This window comes from Mobula birostris, chromosome 9 (genome assembly GCF_030028105.1).
Source record: "Mobula birostris isolate sMobBir1 chromosome 9, sMobBir1.hap1, whole genome shotgun sequence".
Lineage (NCBI taxonomy): Eukaryota > Metazoa > Chordata > Chondrichthyes > Myliobatiformes > Myliobatidae > Mobula > Mobula birostris.
Window position 1 is genome coordinate 48,219,749 of NC_092378.1, and position 17,421 is coordinate 48,237,169.

The window sequence follows — 17,421 nt, forward strand, 5'->3', positions numbered from 1 at the left end:
TCTGGATCCACAAACAATTTCCCCTTTGATCCCATGCCTCCTTACTTTCTCAATAAGCCTTGCAGGGGGTACCTTGTCAAATGCCTTGCTGAAATCCATATACACTACATCTACTGCTCTTCATTCATCAATGTGTTTAGTCACATCCTCAAAAAATTCAATCAGGGTCGTAAGGCATGACCTGCCATTCACAAGGCCATGCTGACTATTCCTAATCATATTATGACTCTCCAAATGTTCATAAATCCTGCCTCTCAGGATCTTCTCCATCAACTTACCAACCACTGAAGTAAGGCTCACTGGCCTATAGTTTCCTGGGCTATCTTTACTCCCGTTCTTGAATAATGGAACAACATCTGCAACCCTCCAATCCTCCGGAACCTCTCCCATCCCCATTCATGATGCAAAGATCATTGCCAGAGACTCAGCAATCTCCTTTGCCTCCCACAGTTGCCTGGGGTACATCTCGTCCAGTCCTGGTGACTTGTCCAACTTGTTGCTTTCCAAAAGCTCCAGCACATCCTCTTTCTTAATATCCACATGCTCAAGCTTTTCAGTCTGCTGTAAGTCATCCCTACAATCACCAAGATCCTTTTCCGTAGTGAATACTGATGCAAAGTATTCATTAAGTACCTCTGCTATCTCCTCCGGTTCCATACACACTTTTCCACTGTCACACGTGATTGGTCCTATTCTCTCACATCTTGTCCTCTTGCTCTTTACATACTTGTAGAATGCCTTGGGGTTTTTCCATAATCCTGTCCGCCAAGGCCTTCTCATGGCCCCTTCTGGCTCTCCTAATTTCTTTCTGGAGCTCCTTCCTGCTAGCCTTATAATCTTCTATCTCTCTATCATTACCAAGCTTTTTGAACGTTTTATAAGCTTTTCTTTTCTTCTTGATGAGATTTACAACAACCTTTGTACACCACAGTTCCTGTACCCTACCATCCTTTTCTTGTCTCATTGGAACATACCTGTGCAGAGCTCCGCACAAATCTGCTCTGAACACTTGCCACATTTCTTCCATACATTACTCTGAGAACATCTGTTTCCAATTTATGCTTCCAAGTTCCTGCCCGATAGCCTCATATTTCCCCTTAGTCCAATTAAACGCTTTCCTAACTTGTCTGTTCCTATCCCTCTCCAATGCTATGGTAAAGGGGATAGAGTTGTGATCACTATCTCCAAAATACTCTCCCACTGAGAAATCTGACATAACATTGCCCTTTTGGCACACCTTTTCTATTTCTCATTGTAATCTATTGTCCAATCCCAGCTACAGTTTGGAGGCCTGTATAAAACTCCGTTTACCCTTGCAGTTTCTCAACTTTGTGTTGGGCACGTGGCCAAGTGGTTAAGACGTTCGTCTACTTACCTCAAGGTCGCTAGTTCGAGCCACAGCTGTGGCAGCGTGTTTGTGCCCTTGAGCAAGGCACTTAATCACACATTGCTCTAGTCTGTGCGAGGAGTGGTGCCCCACACAGACTTCCAACCTGCGCCTTGTAAGGCATGAAAATGCCCGACGCAGGCCTCTCATGGTCTGAGTTGACATTCCCTCCCTCCTTCCCCTCCGCTTCTCAACTCAACCCACAAGGAATCAACATCTTCCAATCCTATGTCACATCTTTCTAATAACTTGTTGCCATTCTTTACCAGCACAGCCACACCCCCTCTCCCTACCTTCCTATCCCTCCAATGTCCCATACATTTAAATTCAAATCATTGGACAAAAATAAAAAATTCTTTTTCTTCAATTGTTAGATAGAATCAAAAGCTGTTTCAGCAAAAAAGCCATTTTAAGATTCAAAATTTACTTCACACGTGCATTTCAACATACTGTGAAATGCATCATCTATGTTAACAGACAATGCAACCAAAAATGTGTTGGGGGCCGCCTGTCAGTGTGGCTTGACATTCCAGCACCAACAGAGCATGCCCACAATGTGCAACAGAACAACACAGAACACAACAGGCAACAAATAAACAGCAGCAAAAACAAACCCCGTTTCTCCTTCCTACCCAAACACATACACAGTCTTTTAACCCTAGGATAGGCCTCCTGCAGGCATCAGCTTCAACCTCCCCAACAGACTTGCAGACATTAGCAGACTCAGCTCCGGCGAATGAGACTCGACTTTGGCCCATGTTGATTGTGACAGCTCTTTGAAAAGCTACCCATTAATCATATTACCTCACACATTGCAAATATTTCCTTTTTAAAGTTGATATTTAATTTACTTTTAATTGCTTTTGGGTCTATTCACACAAGTTGTGAAAAGGAGTGGGTTGATTTCTGTTGTAATGTGAACATTATTAAAAGTAAGTTAATACTAAGTAGGATAATGGGGGGTTTTACTTCTGTTCTTTTTACTTTTGGTGGGCTTTGTACATAGAGTTTTCCGCAGACATCAGGACCATATGCGCCTGCGTCATGATACTGGCCCAGAGGCAGACAGTTCCATGGAGTTTCCATTTGTGAGTCAGACTACCGTGGAAGCATGTCCACCAGTGACTTTGCCAGAGGGCGAGACGCTGGCAGAGGAGTCGGGGCCCCCTGAGGGGGATGGACATTCTCACGCAGACACACAGACCCCTCTCATGCCCCCAGAACCAGATCCACCCAAAACACTCTCACCAGCGGTGCCTGCTGGGTCACCGGGGGTTGTGCGCAGATCGCAGCGCACTTGTAAATCTCCTGGCAGACTGAATCTTTGACGGGACAGTTCTTTTTGTTGTTGTTAGATTGAATGTTGAATCTGTCACATTTTCCAGATGCTTTGTATTGATAAACTGTTGCTGAGATAGGAGTATAACTTTTCAGGGGTACGCAAGTTAATATAACCACTGTTTTTATTTCCTAGTTTTTTACATTTGGGGATGTTGGATTTTAAAGGGGGAGGAGTGTTGTAATGTGAGCATTATTAAAAGTAAGTTAATACTAATTAGGATAATGGGGTGTTCTACTTCCGTTCTTTTTACTTCCGGTGGGCTTTGCATATAGTGTGCCTGCCATGCCGTACGGGTTGTAAAAGCCTCTGTATATACATAACGGTTTTGAAGTTCGAGATAAAGTTGTTTCTTTGGCATGAAGTTGTTGAGTGTGCCTTTTTCAAAGTAGAAGTTACTACAATTTCATATATCGCATTTTTGAATGTTTACCAAGAACTTGGGAAATTGAATTCCATGACTTTCTCCACTAAGTGTTCTTTGTCAGTAATCTACATTCCCAGATTTATACTATCCATTTTTATCTTTTAGCTTCACTCAAAGATCTGGATAACTTGCTGAGCAATATTCCTCACTTTCCAGGAAGCCAGATGTAGTTAAGATTATGCAAAGCTACTGATGTTTGATTAATTCTAGTATTTTACATACTGTAGCTTGGGTTGGGGAGCACTGGGAAAGAGGCCAATACATTTTACTAATTATTTGGGAGGGCTAAGCTTAGGGAATACTGGTGGTGAACTGACCTTTGGATTTAGTGGTACTGTAGGGAGGGATGAGAGGGTGCAGGGGATAGGTAGAAGAAATGTCCAGTTTCATCAAATGATCCTGATCTGGGTAAGAGTTGATCCTTAGTTAGAGCTTTATTGTCATTGTTGAGGACAAAGAGATTGCAGAGTTGCTCCATTCGGTACAAAATAGCATTCTGGCCATTCAATTGTTGATTAGTGATGTTCTAGAATTGGAATTATTATTCATATAGTCTTGTAACATAGAAAGAGGCTCTTTGGGCCATCTTGCCTACGTCGGCTCCCAGAATAATTAATTCTATTTCCCTCTGGTTCATTTTTTCTCATGTGCCGATCATTTCCATCCTGATTCTCCCACCACCCTCCTAAATCAGGGACAATTTACAGTGACCAGTTAATCTGATAATCAGCACATTTTTGGAATGAAGGAGGAAACCCATGTGGTCATGGGGAGTACATTCAAACTCTGCCTGAGGTCAGTATCAGACTGTGAGGCACTGTCTAATATCTGTAACCAACTTTTTTTTGCACAACAGGGAGGATTTCCCTGTGGCGAATTATTTTAATTCCACCTCCCATTCCCATTCCAACATATCAGTCCATGACTCCTCTATTGCCATGATGAGGCCACTCTCTGGTTGAAGGAGCAACACCTTATATTTCATTTGGGTAGCCTCAACCTGATGGAATAAACATTGATTTCTCTAACTTGTAGTAATTTCTTCCTCCCATTTTCCTCTTCCCCAATCTGGCTCCCCTCCCATCCCCTCTCCTCTCCCCACCTGCCCATCACCACCTTCTGGTGCCCCTCCTCCTTCCTTTTCTCCCATGGTCCACTCTCCTCTTCTATCAGATTCCTTCTTCTTCAGCACGTTACTTTTTCTGCCTACCACCTTCCCAGCTTCTCACTTCATTCCTCCTCCCCACCCACTTACCTTCCCCCTCGCCTGGTTTCACCTTCCAGCTTGTACCCCTTCCTCTCCATCCCAACTTATTCTAGTTTCTTCCCCTTTACTTTCTAGTCCTAATGAAGGATCTCAGGCCAAAATGTAACTTCTTCATAGATGCGACCTGACCTGACCAGTTCCTCCAGCATTTTGTGCTTGTGGCGCTTTTGCGCTGGTTGTGATACCAACAACTGGAGAGTTTTCCCACATGAACTACACAAGAGAATGCAGTGGCTGGAATCTGGAGCTACAGCAGTGTGCTGGAGCAATTCCAGATACATAGTTCCCCAACAGATGCTGCTCAACCTATTGAGTCCCTCCAGGATATTGTTGCCGACTCCAAATGTTGATCACGGCTACTTGACATCACACACAGTCAAATGTTACCTTGTTGCCAGGGGCAACCATTCTCACCCCACTTCTAGAATGCATTGGACCAACCAGGGCAGTGATGAGGTTTAGAGATGGGTGGTCCTGGCTCAAACTGAAGAGATTATTGGTGAGTGAAAGTCGCTTGACAACACAAGAAGAATCAAGACCGCCCTGCCTTTGGCCTTTTCCCCATTATTCTCATTTATTTTTCCTTTTGCCTACTTACCGGCTCTATTTTGAACCCCATAACTGGCCTGACAGTCCATTCTAGATCCCAACAATTTGTTGTATGTTCCTGGATCTCAACCCAAGAAGCCAACCATGCCTTTCCCTCCACAGGCTCTGCCTGACACGCTGAGTTCCTCTGTCAGTTTGTATTCTTTGCTCCATATTCCAGCACCTTCAGTTTCTTGTGTCTGCAGCTCGCTGTGGAGATGTGTTTCTCCTCATGCCAGCTTTTCTTTGGATGCCTGGTGGTTGATGGTGCACAGTAGGCTGAAGAGCCAGTTTTTGTGCAGTATGACTACTTGACTCTGACCCCAGATCTCGTCTACCCACAGAAGTTACATTATCCTTCATCTTTTGGTGAATCCCTTCTGCACCATCTCCAACACTTTCATTATCTTTCCTGAACAGCAATGCTGAGAAGTGGCGTGATATTCCAGATGGGGTCTCACGATTGGCCGTTATCCAATAGGTCAAGAACGCGGCCTAGAAGAATAGCTCGCCTTCAGAGTTTCAGGATTTTGTGGTTCTGAAGGTGGGCGGACTCGAAGTCAGTGTCTTTGCAGGAAATCGGTATGTCATTGGAGATGGGAGATCTCTGGCTCTGTGCCCAGGGACCCGAGTTCTTCGGGCACAGAGTTCGGAAAAGGCGACACAACGGACTTTTAACATCTTGAATCAGCAAGTTGCTTGTTATGTCTCCCCTCTCACTGTGAAATGGAGACTCTTTTTCTCCTATTAGGGAGAGAGAGAGCCTGTGGTATGTTGAATCATGGATGAATGAATAGTCTTCAGGTTACTGCGAGTCTGTGTCTTTATTGATGCTTTGCTGCACTCTTGAGTGCTCGGGGGGGGGGGGTGCCAATGCTTTTTTTTGCTGGGGGGGGGATCATTGCTTTGCTGCTGCTTACACGTGGGAGGGGGGAGCCAGGGAGGGGCTTTGGGGTTCTAACATTTAACTGTCATTCATTCTTTGGGGCACTCCTCTATTTTCATGAATGGTTGCAAAGAAAAAGTATTTCAGGATGTATATACTTTATACTTTATTGTCGCCAAACAATTGATACTAGAACGTACAATCATCAGAGCGATATTTGATTCTGCGCTTCCCGCTCCCTGGATTACAAATCGATAGTAATTATTAAAAATTTAAGTTATAAATCATAAAAAGAAAAATATAAAATTGTAAAGTAAGGTAGTGCAAAAAAACCGAGAGGCAGGTCTGGATATTTGGAGGGTACGGCCCAGATCCGGGTCAGGATCTGTTCAGCAGTCTTATCACAGTTGGAAAGAAGCTGTTCCCAAATCTGGCCGTATGAGTCTTCAAGCTCCTGAGCCTTCTCCCGGAGGGAGGAGGGACGAAAAGTGTGTTGGCTGGGTGGGTCGTGTCCTTGATTATCCTGGCAGCACTGCTCTGATGGCATGTGGTGTAAAGTGAGTCCAAGGACGAAAGACTGGTTTGTGTGATGTGCTGCGCCGTGTTCACGATCTTCTGCAGCTTCTTCCGATCTTGGTCAGGACAACTTCCATACCAGGTTGTGATGCACCCTAGAAGAATGCTTTCTACGGTGCATCTATAAAAATTAGTGAGGGTTTTAGGGGACAGGCCAAATTTCTTTAGTTTTCTCAGGAAGTAAAGGCACTGGTGGGCCTTCTTGGCAGTGGACTCTGCTTAGTTGGACCAAGTCAGGTCATTTGTGATATTGACCCCGAGGAACTTAAAGCTTTTGACCTGTTCCACTTGCGCACCACCGATGTAAATGGGTAAATATATTGTATACATTTCTCTGACATTAAATGTACCTTCGAAACCTTTGAATGGCCAGACTGGTTCAAGCTGACAGGAAGGTGACATAACTCAAATAATCACACTTTACAACAGTGGTGTGCAGAAGAGCATCTCTGCATAACAACATATAACCAGTTGAGCATAGTCATAGTCATACTTCATTGATCCCGAGGGAAATTGGTTTTCGTTACAGTTGCACCATAAGTAATAAATAGTAATGGAACCATAAATAGTTAAATAGTAATATGTAAATTATGCCAGTAAATCATGAAATAAGTCCAGGACCAGCCTATCGGATCAGGGTGTCTGACCCTCCAAGGGAGGAGTTGTAAAGTTTGACGGCCACAGACAGGAATGACTTCCTATGACGCTCTGTGCTGCATCTTGGAGGAACGAGTCTCTGGCTGAATGTACTCCTGTGCCCACCCAGTACATTACGTAGTGGATGGGAGACATTGACCAAGATGGCATGCAACTTGGACAGCATCCTCTTTTCAGACACCACCATGAGAGAGTCCAGTTCCATCCCCACAACATGACTGGCCTTATGAATGAGTTTGTTGATTCTGTTGGTGTCTGCTACCCTCAGCCTGCTGCCCCAGCACACAACAGCAAACATGATCGCACTGGCCACCACAGACTCGTAGAACATCTTCAGCATCGTCCAGCAGATGTTAAAGGACCTCAGTCTCCTCAGGAAATAGAGACGGCTCTAACCCTTCTTGTAGACAGCCTCAGTGTTCTTAGACCAGTCCAGTTTATTGTCAATTCGTATCCCCAGGTATTTGTAATCCTCCACCATGTCCACACTGACCCCCTGGATGGAAACGGGTCAATGGTGCCTTAGCTCTCCTCAGGTTTACCACCAGCTCCTTAGTCTTTTTCACATTAAGCTGTAGATAATTCTGCTCACACCATGTGATAAAGTTTCCTACCGTAGCCCTGTACTCAACCTCATCTCCCTTGCTGATGCATCCAACTATGGCAGAGCCATCCGAAAACTTCTGAAGATGACGAGACTCTGTGCAGTAGTTGAAGTCCCAGGTGTAAATGGTGAAGAGAAAGGGAGACAAGACAGTCCCCTGTGGAGCCCCAGTGTTGCTGATCACTCTGTCGGACACACAGTTTTGCAAGCACACGTACTATGGTCTGCCAGTCAGGTAATCAAGAATCCATGATACCAGGGAAGCATCCACCTGCATAGCTGTCAGCTTCTCCCCCAGCAGAGCAGGGTGGATGGTGTTGAATGCACTGGAGAAGTCAAATAACATGACCCTCACAGTGCTCGCTGGCTTGTCCAGGTGGGCATAGACACGGTTCAGCAGGTAGACGATGGCATCCTCAACTCCTAGTCAGGGCTGATAGGCAAACTGGAGGGGATCTAAGTGTGGCCTGAACATAGGCTGGAGCAGCTCCAGAACAAGTCTCTCCAGGGTCTTCATGATGTGGGAGGTCAATGCCACCGGTCTGTAGTCATTGAGACCGCTGGGGCGCAGCGTCTTCGTCACAGGGACGAGGCAGGACGTCTTCCACAGTACAGGAACCCTCCGGAGCCTCAGGCTCAGGTTGAATACATGGCGAAGTACTCCACATAGCTGAGGGGCACAGGCTTTGAGCACCCTGGTACTGACACCATCTGGACCTGTAGCCTTGCTTGAGTTGAGACGTTTCAGCTGTCTTCTCACCTGTTCAGCCGTGAAGCCCACTGTGGTGGTTTCGTGTGGGGAAGGGGTATAGTCATGAGAGCAGGGTGGGGGACTGTGAGGAGGGGTAGGAGGGGAGAGTGGAATGTGTGTTAGTTGGGTGCCGACATCAGATGGCTCATGTGGGGGATGGGCAGGGGTCACAATGTCAAATCTGTTAAAGAACAGGTTAAGTTCGTTGGCCCTGTCCACACTGCCTTCAGCTCCTCTGTTGCTAGTTTGCCGAAACCCAGTGATGGTCCTCATCCCCCTCCAGACCTCTCTCATGTTGTTCTGCTGGAGTTTCCAACCTTGAAGTGAATGGGCTATAACAGCAAAAGACCATGAACACTCAGTGGCCACATTATTAGGTACAGGAGGTACATAACAAAATGACCACTGAGTGTATTTCCTTCTTTTATCTTCGGCATTTCTCGAGCACTTTTCAAAATGTTTTTTGAAGCACTGTAGCCACGGCTCCTCATTATTTTCTGTCGTCTCTGTTGTTTTGATCTTTCCAAGCTTATCCCTTCTATCCAACCTGCTACTGCACCTTCTACCCATCTCCTGATTGTACAACTATCAGTCTTGGAGTAAAAGTAGTATAAGTAGTATAAGATATTGGACCTAACAATGTAAAAGATGAAGGGTCTCAGCTTGAAACATCAATTGCTTATTCCCCTCCACAGATGCTGCCTGGGTTGCTGAGTTCCTCGGTATTTTGTATGTGTTGCTCTGGATTTCCAGCATCTGCAGAATCTCGTGTTTACAGTTGTCCTGAATGTTTTCTGGGCAACTCTCTCTTGAAACCATTCTACATCACTTCCTTTTTCTTAAAATAAAGTACTCTTTTTGCTCTCCTTTTTAGGAAATATATTGGCATTGGAAGTAGGCCAGAAGAGATTGAACAAGCTAATTCCTGGGATGAGAAGACTGTCCTATAATGTGTGGCTCAAGAAATATTAGATTACATCCTTTGGAGTTTAAACCAATGACTGGTGATTTAATTGAGGTATATGAGACTCAAGTGGTTAAGGCATTTGACTAGCAACCTGAGGGTCGTGAGGTCGAGCCCCAGCCGAGGGAACATGTTGTGTCCTTCAGCAAGGCACTTAATCACACATTGCTCTGCGACGACACTAGCGCCAAGCTCTATGGGTCCTAATGCCCTTCCCTTGGACAACATTGGTGTCGTGGAGAGGGGAGACTTGCAGCATGGGCAACTGCTGGTCTTCCATACAACCATGCCCAGGCCTGCATCCTGGAGAGTGAAGACTTTCTAGGCACAGGTCCATGGTCTCGCAAGACTAACGGATGCCTTTACTTGTGAGACTCTTACCAGGACTTGGCAGATTTGTCCATTCGTGAGAGGATTGTTTGTATCCACGCATTATTTGATAATAAGTTCACTTTGAATTTTGATCTCAAATGATAGCTGCAATATTACCAAGCTGAACTTGTTCTCTCAGACAATGATGAATCTCTGTAAATGGATTATTCTGATGGTGTGGGTGGGGGTTAGGTTCAAAGAGGAAGCCAACCAAGCTGAAGATCATTTCCATAGGCATTCACATACAGGGTACAAATGACACAAAAATGAAGGATGAATTAAGGATGGCTTTTTCCAGTGGCAGCATGGTAATTATAAGCATGACAAACAGATACTGACATCACAGAATGACACTAGTGTGAGAGGACAGGAGAAGAAGCTGTTACTGAACTTTCAGGTGTTGATCTTTAGTCTCCTGTTTCTCCTGCCTGATGGCAACATGGAGATGTGAAAAGATGAAAGATTCAGACCTGGGGACTGTGGGCATCTAGCAGAGAAGAAATGAGGCCTGGGGCAGGTGTGTCAGGCTTAAGAGGTCAAATTGCAGTTTTCTGGTCCTGATTTCTGAATTTTCTATTGTTTGCAGAAAACTATATCCTGCAGCTATCAGTTGACAGTGTGAACAAATAGCCAAGGGATATGTTTACACAGATCTTTAACAGCAGATTACAAAGAAGTTAAAACAATGTCTGTGGCTACGTCCACACTACGCCGGATAACTTTGAAAACGCCGGTTTCAAGTAAAAACGACAGGCGTCCACACTAAGCGTTTTCCAAAATATCTCTGCCCACATTAGAACGGATATTTGGCTGAATCTCCTCCTACTGGGCACGTGCAAGACACACAGAAAACAAGCGAAGAGGAAACAGTATACTTGGTGCGCGTTTGTCCAGTTACAGAGTAGAAAAACTTAAAAGGAATTGCTCTTGGCTCTCGCGCAGGAGGACTTAAAACTAAAAAAAACAAATACTGGAGCGTATGGAGGCAACCGACAGGGAGTTCACGGACAGTATGACTCAGCTGACGACGAACATTGAAAAACTAACTCTGTTGCATTAATAAAGCACCTTGTTAAATGTATAAAACGTCTGCATCAGCGTTATTTTGTATTTCCATACAATGTTACATTAGGCTGTTACACATCTATTGTCAGAGAAGTACTTGCATAAATAGGTGAACCACCTTCATACAAGCAAGGACAGAAAACAGGGCAAAGTGAGTATACTTATTTATTTTGTAAGCTATGGGTCAAAGTATTTGGTGAGTACATTTCTAACTCTTCTGGCTTCAGTCTCGTTGCCGTCTGTTCTGAAATTGTTAGGTGGTGGTGTTCAAGAAAACAACGAACATCTGTTCCAGCACGTCATGACAGCGTTTTTAAACAGTCAAAAAAGCTCACTTTACAATTTAACTCTCACGCCGTTCGCACCGACTGCGCGTTATAACAGCTTGTGCAGTACCGAGCAGAGGCAGAAAAAGCATTGTGGTTGTGGTGTTGTCATGACAGCGTTTTTAAATCTCTCCAGTTACCCCGTACACACTACGCCGGAATTTAGGCGTTTTCAGATTTATTCACTCTGGAGACCGTTTCTGAAAATCTCCGTTTTCGGGGGATGAAAACGCCGTTTCAGTGTGGACAGAAGGTCAAGATGAAGAGAAAAAGCTCCGTTTTCAAAATTATCCAGTGTAGTGTGGACGTACCCTATATGTCAATGAATAAAATACTTTGTAACTGGGGAGTTCGGGAGTAACAAGGCAAGGATTTCCATAATACAATGGTACAGTCTGAGGAAGTACAGGGCATTTGTATTCATGTCCTGGCCATCGGTGAATACAGCATCACATATAGATAATGCAACTGAAAAGTTTGTTCTTAACAACTACAGCCAGACTCAGGGAGTCAGGGAGGCTATGACATAACGATGTGTAGGTCACATCTAGGGCACTTGTGCAGAAGTGGTCACCACTATAGAAAGGATGTGATTGCCTGGGATGGAACCTTTCAACCATTGGGGTAGACTGAATACGTTGGGTTTGTTTTCCCTGAAGGAGAAGGCAAAGAGGAGATCTGAATACGTGAAGCAAAAGGGGGTTGGCTATAATAATGGAAAGCTTTACCACTGTCCACAATGACTGTAACCAGAGGACGTGGGGTTACAGAGCAGAAGATTTAGGGAAGTGGCTCTGGAAGACATGCCAGAGGGTGTGGTGGAGGCAAACATTTTCACATTTAAGAGGAACTTAGATGATTATGAGAAATTTCATTGCACAGACAATACCAGTCATACCTGGGATTCAGAGGGATAAGCTGATGGTTAGCAAGAAAATAGTGGGCTGAATGGTCTGTTTCTATGTTATATGACTGTACTTTACTTTCACGTATCCCAGATTGTGAAAAGTGTGAATGAAATGCAGGCTTTTTTTTTCTCTGTTAAATGAGAAAATGGGATTCCAGTTTCATACTAGGGAAGAAAATAATAATGCAAATAGGGTTGCACAAAATATTGAGACACTGAATTGTTGAGACACTTTCCTGAAACATTAATCCTAGTAAAGGGTGCAACCATGCTGCTGTTTGGTAGGGAGTTGCACCAGTGATGATGAAGAACCAGTGATATTTTTTCCAAGACTGCATGGTGCTGAGGGAAACAATCAGGGAAAAAGTGGAATGCAAGTCCAGAATGGTGCCACAGTGGCATAGTGCAACTGACAGAAGAAATAAAGGCGTAGACTATTTTCAAAATGGGGAGCAAATTCACAAAACTGATGTGCAAAGGTACTTGGAAGTCCTCATGCAGGATTCCCTGAATGTTAACTTGCAGGTCGAGTCAGTGGTAAGGAAGACAAATGCAATATTAGCATTCATTTGAAGAGAAATAGAATACAAGAGCAAGGATGGAATGCTGAGGTTTTATAAAGCATTGGTTAGACCGCATGGAGTAATGTGAGTAGCTGCGGCTTCCTGATCTAAGAGTGGAAGTGCTGGATTGGAGAGGGTCCAGGAGGTTCATGAGAATGATCCCAGGAATGAAAGGGTTCATGTATGAGAAGCTTTTGATTGGTCTGGGATGGTACTTATAGACAATAGGTGCAGGAGTAGGCCATTCGGCCCTTTGAGCCAGCACCGCCATTCACTATGATCAAGGCTGATCATCCACAATCAGTATCCAGTTCCTGCCTTATCCCCATAACCTTTGATTCCGCTATCTTTAAGAGCTCTATCCATCTCTTTCTTGATAGCATCCAGAGACTTGGCCTCCACAGCCTTCTGGGGCAAAGCATTACATATATCCACCACTCTCTGGGTGAAAAAGTTTTTCTTCAACTCCGTTCTAAATGGCCTACCCCTTATTCTTAAACTGTGGCCTCTGGTTCTGGACTCACCCATAAGCGGGAACATGCTTCCTGCCTCCAGCATATCCAATCCCTTAATAATCTTATATGTTTCAATAAGATCCCCTCTCAGCCTTCCAAATTCCAGAGTATACAAGCCCAGTCGCTCAAATCTTTCGACATATGACAGTCCTGCCATCCCGGGAATTAACCTTGTGAACCTACGCTGCACTCCCTCAATAGCAAGAATGTCCTTCCTCAAATTTGGAGACCAAAACTGCACACGGTACTCCAGGTGTGGTCTCACCAGGGCCCTGTACAGCTGCAGTTTAGAAAAATGAGGGGGGAATCTCAGTGAAACCTATTGAATATTGAAAGGCCTAAACAGAGTGGATGCAGGGAGAGGATGTTTCCTATAGTGGGGGATTCTAGGACCAGAGTACATTGCCTCAGAATACAAGGATGTCCCTTCAGAATAGAGAAGAGGAGGAATTTCTTAGCCAAGGGGTGGTGAATCTGTGGAATTCATTGTCAAGTGATTGGGTAGATTTAAAGCAGAGGTTGATAAGTTCCTGATTAGTAGGAATATCAAAGATTACAGGGAGCGGGCAGAGAATGGGTGAGGGGGATAATAAAGCGGCCAGAGTAGAATGATGGTGCAGATTCGATAGGCCAAATGGCCCAGTTCTGCTCCCTTGTCTTCCAGTAATGCTATTACAGCACCAGTGATTACTGATCGCACTCACATCATGCCACTGCCTGTAATGAGTTTCAAATTCAAGTTTAATTGTCATTCAACCATAAATGAATACCCATGAGCAAAATGGCATTACTCTTTGGCCAAGGTGCAAAACTCAGTCCCAGCAGTCATACACAGCACAAGGCACATACAGCACATAAAAGACAGCAGTAAAATACAATCACACAGCAAAATGCAGTCCAAGTCCCTGAGTCCACGAATATTGAAGCAGTCCACAGCTAACACAATACAGCTTGTATTCTGCTGAGTGAACACCAGAGGGCATCACTGACTCCAACGTGTATGCCACAGTCTGGTGGCACCGACTCTGGAGTCTCCTCCCAGACAGCCGCAAACAGGTGACACCGCAGCCCGAGGCCACGTCCTCACCACGAGCGAGGCCACACAGCTCCTCCACTGCCCACCAACAAATCTGTGAAATGGACTTGCAGCATTCCGCATTAACAATGTCGAACAGCATCTTGTGATCGCAAGGAAAGTGACCAAGACGATCACTCACTGTTTGGACTGTATACCTCGTACTCACACTGACTCCAACTCTCTGATGCAGGCAGCCGCATGATCCAGACCAAATCCAGACCCTGAAGTTTCTTCGCCAAGAGGCAACTCACTGATAGAAGGGAACTGGAGTACTTTAAGTTAATGTCCAGAAGGGCCTTGTGATGGTAAAAAAAAACACATTTAAAAATGACGATAACTTCTTTAGAAGCCGCCATGTCTGAGTTTGCTGCCATTTTACCAGGTCATGGGGAGTTTTTACATTCTCCCCATGGGTTTCCTCCACATTCTAAAGACCTATGGTTAGGGTTAATGAGTTATGGGCATGCTACGTTGCCAATGGAAATGTGGCTATGTTTTTGGCTGCCTGGTACATTCCTCGCTGATATACTTTAACGCAAACAACGCATTTCAATGTGTGTGGGATAAATAAAGCTAATCTATCTTTAATTACAAAATTGATCATAACAGATTAGGGTGACTAGAGATTTGAAAAACTAGGAGCAAAGAAGATTAAAATGGATCTGTTTAAAAGGAGACAATAGATTAAAGACTGACAAATGGTTGTTATGGAAGAGAAGCAAGGTTTTACAATTCACATTGAAAAGGGGAAGTGAGAAAGATTCATTTAAGCAAGAAAATGTCAAGAAACTGACCACTTCATTCAAGAGGGAAGTGAGCTCAGATTGAGATGAGGAAATGGGGATTACAGACTAATATAGTAACATTCCTATACTCTACTCTGTAGTAGACAATTATACAGCAATAACAATGAACACAGTTTGATATCAATCATAAAATGCTACTCCATCAATAAGAATCTGAAGCATCAAGCAAAAAGCATTTGCTTAAAATTCAGAAAAGCAGAGTTTAGAAACACCATTATTTGCTTAAGTGATTGCTTACAATATCTTAATTGAGCCAAATATTCACACGAGTTCACAGATTCAAAAGGTAAAAGCATGAAACATAACCAACAAGAGAAAATCTGCAGATGCTGGAAATCCAAGCAACGCACACAAAATGCTGGAGGAACTCAGCAGGCCAGGCAGCATCTATGGAAAAGAGTACAGTCGATGTTTTGAGCTGAGAGCCTTCATCAGGACCTGATGAAGGGTCTTGGCCCAAAACGTCAGCTGAACTCTTTTCCATAGATGCTGTCTGGCCTGCTGAGTTCCAGTAAACATTTGACTGACATGTATTAGCTGCAATTGAGTGCTTGCTCTTCACGAAGGTCCCTGACACTAATTTCTAACTTGGCACTTTCTTTTTGAGGTTTTATCTTTGATTCTCTCAATGTCTTATATTTTTGAAGGCATCTAGAAGCTCTTCCAGGTGATGGACACAGTCTTCACAACCATTAGTGTTCCAGTAGTAATTCACTGCATTCTGGAGCTATACTCCAAACATGGGCTTAAATGGTCAATGGTTCAGCTCAACAATGCAGTGACATGCAGCACAGGAGATTGTTTTTACAGACAACAGTACAGTACAGTACAGGCCTTTCAGCCCATGGTTTTGTGCTGATATGTTGGTTTACTCTAAGATCAATCAAACATTTCTATGTATCTCTCCATTTGTTTTTCATCCATTTACCTATCTAAGAGTCTCCTAAATGTCCTTGTGTATCTGCTTCTAGCATCACCCCTGGCACGGCATTCCATTCTAAAATTCCTAACTCTGGCATTCATCTTTTCCTTTAATCATTGGCTGTTTTCCAACAGCCTCCAGGTCTGGCATGGAAGACGCTGAGATATAGCCCTGCAGGGCCCTGTGGATGACCGACTCCAGACCAATGCTGCTGAGTGAGGCGTTGTGGGAGAAGGGACATCAGGATTTCGCAGCAGCAGGTGCTGCAGATGGAGGTCTCTGTACTGGAGCGATCGCTCCCTCTCTTTTTCTCTGGACGGTGGAAAGAGTTCGCTGCTGATTCTCGAGAATCTAGGAATAAAGAGCAACGCAGCCAACTCTACCACCATAACAGCGACTCTCAGTCTTCCCTTTTGCTGTGAAAGTGGGTGATATCTGTCACTTGTTAGTAAGAGAGCCTGTGGCACATGGAACTGGTGGGTAAACAATAGTTTTGGTTGACTGCAGATCCTGATCTCACTTTGGATGCTTTGCTATTTCTTGGTGGTGCAGGGTGAGTGCTGACACTTGTTGCTGAAATGGGTGGGGGAGGGAGTCGTTGATGCTTTGCTGCTGATTACGTGGGAAGGGGGAGAGGGAGCTTTGGGGTTCTAAATTTTTCTGTTGTTCATTCTTCTGCAGTTCTTAATTTTTTTCGCTGAAAACTAATTTCAGGTTGCATACTTTGATAACGAAAGGAATCATTTGAACATCATGCCCTCTCGTATTAGCCAGTCACCCTGGGAAGAATGCTCTGGCTGTTCACTCTATGCCTTGTATCATCTTATAAACCTCTATCAAGTCACCTCTCATCCTCCTTTGCTCCAAAGGGAGAAGTCCTAGCTCACTCAACCTATCCTCACAAGACATGCTCCCCAATTCAGGCAGCACCTGGTAAATCTCGTCACCCTCTCTATATCTTCCCCATCCTTTCTACAATGAGGTGACCAGAATTGAACATAATGCTCCAAGTATGGTCTAACCAGGGATTTATAGAGCTGCAGCATCACCTCATGGCTCCTGAATGTAATCCCCAACTAATGAAGGCCAACACACCATATGCCTTCTTAATCACTGCATCAACTTGCGTGGCAACTTTGAGAGATCCATGGACATGGACCCCAAAAAATCACTCTGTGCCTCCATTTCGTTAAGAATCTTGCCATTAACCCTGTATTCTGCCTTCAAATTCAACCTTCCAAAATGAATTACTTTGCTGGATTGAACTTCATCTGCCAGTTCTGAGCCCAGCTCTGCATCCCATCAATGTCCTGTTGTAACCTACGACAACCCTCTACACTATCCACAACATTACCAACATTTGTGTCATATGCAAGTTTACTAACCCCACCTTTGCACTTCCTCATCCAAGTCACTTATTA